This window comes from Otolemur garnettii, unplaced genomic scaffold, assembly GCF_000181295.1.
Source record: "Otolemur garnettii isolate 467f Iridium unplaced genomic scaffold, OtoGar3 scaffold00007, whole genome shotgun sequence".
Classification (NCBI taxonomy): domain Eukaryota; kingdom Metazoa; phylum Chordata; class Mammalia; order Primates; family Galagidae; genus Otolemur; species Otolemur garnettii.
The window spans coordinates 9,182,351-9,187,527 of record NW_003852402.1 but is presented as its reverse complement, the minus strand read 5'-3'; positions in this window follow the sequence as shown (position 1 = coordinate 9,187,527).

Below are 5,177 nucleotides of genomic sequence, written 5' to 3'. Positions count from 1 at the left end.
GTTGTTTGGCGGGCCCGGGCTGGGGATTCGAACCCGCCACCTTAGGTGTATGTGGCTGGCGCCTTAGCCGCTTGAGCCACAGGCGCCAAGCCAGACTGAAGATCTCTTGAGGATGGGAGTTTGAGACCAGTCTGGACAACACAGTGAGACCCTCCCTCTCCTAAAAAAGAAAAATTAGCTTCACATGGTGGTGCATTCTGATAGTCCCAACTACTTGGGAGGCTGATGAGAGTCACTTGAGCCCAGGAGCTGGAGGCTGCAGTGAGCTATGACTGTGCCACTGCACTCCACCCTGGGAAACAGCAAAATCCTGTCTCTTAAAAAAAATTAATGCATTAGTTTTTGTTATTTTTACATGTCTGTATATAATTCAAATCTTCTAGGGGGTAAAAATTACTTGATAAGCGGACAACTTGGTCATTTCAAGCAATTTTTAAGGATACCTACTTAGCTGTTTGATTCTACATAATGATCCAGAAGTGTAGGCCATTCCAAGGTCTATGTATAGACACAGAGCCCTTGGGACTTCCTTGGTCCATGACCTTGGGTTTGAGTCACATCACTACCTAATTCTTCCCTCCGTTCATGGAAATCTGTTAACATCTCCCTTAGTTTCTACAGCATTGACTGGATTTTCTATTTCTTTGCCTCTTAAGACATAAACATGTCGAAGACCTTTGACAATCACTCTATTAATAGCTAACATTTATTAAAGGCTTATTATGGGCCAGGCATAGTTCTACATGATCTTCATTTATTAATTCACTCAGTCCTTACAACCCTTGAGGTCAGTACTATAATGTTTCCCATTGTCCAGGGAAAGGAACTGAAGCACAGAGAGATTAGGTAATGTGTCCATGGTCACGCAGCCAAAGCCCATGCTTTCACCTGGGACCTTGATTTTTAAAAAGAAATCCTGGAAGGACCACTTTACTCTCAACTATTAAAATAATTCTGGCTCTCTTAACGCTTCATCTGACCACTCAGTCATGACTTCACACACACGGACACACACATATCCTGTGAGTTTGATGTCTACTCTTCAGATGTGCACCTGGGTGGCAAATCCATTCCGTGTTAGCCCTAAGAAGTTGCTTGTTATGTTTTGGGAAATGGCCCTGCATCTCAGTCTGAAGAAACATTAGGGAAGTGTTTGGCAAAACATAAACAATGGGGACATATCAGTAAGCTTTTGAAATGTAACTAAATACCCAAACTCAGTTTAAAACAGTAATCATTTAGTCTTTTTTTTTTTTAAAAAAAAACAGCTTTATTGAGATAGAATTGACACATAATAGACTTTATATATTTAAACTGTACAACTTGAGGAGTTCTAATGTGTGTATAAACCTGTGAAATCACCACCACAGTTCTGGGCACCACGGCTCACGCCTATAATTCCAGCACTCTGGAAGGCCAAGGTGGGGGATGGCCTGAGCTCCCAGGTGCAAGACCAGCCTGAGCCAGAGTAAGACCTGGTCTCTAAAAAATAGCCGGACGTTGTGGTGGGTGGCCATAGTCCCAGTTTCTTGGGAAGCTGAGGCAAGAGAATCACAAAAAATAGCCAGGCATTGTGGTGGGCACCTGTAGTCCCTAGCTACTTGGGACGCTGAGGCAAGAGAATCCCTTAAGCCCAAGAGTTTGAGGTTGCTGTGAGCTGTGATGCCACAGCACTCTACCCAGGGCAATATAGTGAGACTCTGTCTCAAAAATAAATAAATAAAATAAAACAAAAACAGTTTTGCACATGCAAAGATGTAGAAAGTCAATATTACCCCTCATCAATATTTTTGGAGAAAGTGTTTCAAGGATCTATTCCAGAAAAAAAGAGAAGGGGATCCAAGCAAGAGAAGACATGGGATTTAAGAATAAGCTACTTGGCTCAGTGCCGTAGCACAGTGGTTATGATGCTGGCCACATACACCGAGGCTGGCAAGTTCAAACCCAGCCTGGGCCAGCAAAACAACAACAACAACTGCAACAAAAATGTAGCCAGGAGTTGTGGTGGGTGCCGATAGTCCCAGCTTGGAAAGCTGAAGCAAGAGAATCACGTAAGCCCAAGAGTTCAAGGTTGCTGTGGTTGCTGTGAGCTATGATGATGCCACTGCACTCTACCAAGGGTGACATAGTGAGATTCTGTCTCAAAAAAAAAAAAAAAAAAAGAATAAGCCACTGAACAATGAGAAACCAAAAGCTTTTCCTCTAACATCAGGAACAAGACAAGGGTGCCTGATCTAACTATTTTTATTCCATACAGTACTGGAAGTCTTAACCAGAAAAAGAAAGAAAAGTCATCCACATCAGATAAGAAGAAGTAAAACCTTTTGCAGATGGCATGACATTATAGGTAGAAAATCCACCCCCAAATCTATTAGAACGAATCAATGACTTCAGTAAAGTTGCAGTATACAAAATCAACATATGAAAATCAACTGCGTTTTTCTCTTTTTTTGAGACAGAGTCATCCACCCAGGCGGGATGGCCCACTAGCTTTTATGTTTATTCCAAGAACCATGCTAGACACTGGGGAGACCCAAAGAAACCAGCCACAGTCCCTGCCTCTGAGGAGCTCCCTGTATAGCAGAGTTAGCAGACCCCAAAACAGATCACTTAGACCTCTACAGAGGTAACAATAAGCCTGCCCTGGGCATTGTGGGACCGTGGAGAAAAGTGTTAGAGACAGGAAGAGACTATTCCATCATCACAGAGTCTGTTTTTATTTTTTTTAATTAATTAGTTTTTTTAGAGATGGGGTTTACTTCTATCACCCAGGCTGGAACATAGCAGCATAATCATAGCTCACCTCAGTCTTAAACTCCTGGGCTCAAGCAATCCTCCTGCCTCAACCTCCTGAATAGCTAGGACTATAGACTTTACCCAGCCAATTTTTTTTTCAGTTTTTTAGAAAGAACGTCTTGCTGTATTGCCCAGGCTGGTCTCAAACTCCTGACTTCAAGCAAACCTCCTGCCTTAGCCTCTTGAGTTGCTGAGATTATAGGCATAAGCTCCCATGCCTGGCCACACAGCCTGTTTTCAGATTCTACTAGCATTTTTGAGTATAAGTGCTCGAAATTGTATTTTCTACCATTTATGCCCATGGGGTGTTAGGGGCCAACACCTGTTATCACAGGAAGCGGAGCTTGTATTATCTAATACTGGAATGGGTGGATCATGACGTCAGCCTTCGTCTGGCAGGACCAGAGCACTGACCATTTGGAAAAGCAAGACACTAGGGTGCCCTTGAACCTGGGCAAAAGGGGGCCCTACGCTTTAGAGAGCCCCAAATCAACTATCCTCAAAACATCCTTTACACCCAATGCATGTTGCAGATGTTCCACCTTCTAGATCTGACTAATCGGTTCCCTGTCATGAATTTAGGGAGTCCTTTTGTCTCCTGTCTCTCCCGTGTGTAACATACTAGCCTTAATAACTCAGGTAAAATAAGCAGCACAAACAAACAAAAAAAATCAGTGAGGGTAGAGAAGATGAGAATGGTTGATGTACAGTTTCACTTAATGGGAGTTTCCAGAACATTTCACCAAATAACTGCAGACATCACACTCTTTTCAAGCACCTCCGAAACATTCGTGAAAAATTGACCACTTATGTTTCCAAAAAGCAATCTTACGCTGATGTCAAAAGATCAGATTGAACAAGTAACATTTTTCTGATTACTATGTTCTTCAAGAAGAAATCAATAACAAAAAAGTATAGAAATTTGAAAGAATACTCTTTAAATAATGTCCTGGGTAAAAAAAAATGAAGTGTCATAGGCTTTAGAATATGCTTAGAAGTGACCAATGATGAAAATTCCACATATTGGAACATAGGAGAGATTAATATGGGAGGAAAACACTGAAAATCAATAAGCCAAACATTTAACACAAGGTGTTCGCAAGAGAACAGCTGAATAAACCCTACGAATGTCAAGAAAAGGAAATATTAAAGATAAAAGCAGCAATAAATGAAATAGAAAACAGCCATAAAATACATGTGACTAACAAAGCCAAATTAGGTTTTCTGAAAAAGCTAATAAAACTGGAGACCTTGGGCAAGACTAATTAGGAACAGAGAGAACCTGTAAAGTAGAGTAGGAATTTAAAGGAACATGACTTCCGATGAAAAAGAATTAAAAGTATTAGAATAGGATGTTATGAGCCACTTTATCTCAAGAATTTTGAAAATTTAAATCAAATGCACAAAATTTATATAAGTAATAAAATGTGGTTCCAGAAGAAAATTTAAAATGCAAACATTGTTTTAACCATTTACAAAATTGAATTTGTAGGGGCCAGGTACAGTGGCTCACGACTGTAATCCTAGCATTCTGGGAGGCCAAGGTGGGTGGATTGACTGAGCTCAGGAGTTTGAGACCCTTTTGAGGAAGAGTGAGATCCTGTCTCTAAAAAAAAAAAAATAATCTGGGCATTGTGGTGGGCGCCTATAGTCCCAGCTACTTGGGAGGCTGAGGCAAAAGGATCACTTGAACCCAGGAGTTTGGGGTTGCTGTGAGCTATGACAACATAGCACTCAACTGCAGGTGACAAAGTGAGAGTCTGTCTCCAAAAAAAAGAAAAAAATATATATATATAATTGAACTCATGATCACAAATCTTCATATCAAAGAAATACCAGGACCAGAATTGTTTTTTTAAACAAGAGAGTTCTATCAAATTTTTAAGGAATGAATATTTCAAATACAAACTCTTATAGAGAGTAGAAAAAATACCAATACTCCTTAATCATTTTTATGAAGTTGGCTTAATCTTGCTTGGTATCCAAACCAGAGGCTGTTTGAGAAAAGAAAATACAGACTAATTTTTTCTGTAGTATCAGTAAATTGAAACCACCAATAATATTCATGACCAAATTGGATTAGAGTACACTAGAATACATTAGACTATCAAGTAATGCAATTCATCGCATTAATAGATAAAAGCAGAAAAACCATATCATCATGTCAATAAATGCAGAAAACTTATAAAATTCAACCTCCATGTATGATTTAAAAAAAATTCTAAGCAAACTAATAAAGAAACTCTCTTAAACTGATAAAGAATGTCTTTTTAAAACCCCCTACACTGGGCTCGGCGCCTGTGGCTCAAGCGGCTAAGGCACCAGCCACATACACCTAAGGTGGCGGGTTCAAATCCCCAGCCCGGGCCCACCAAACAACA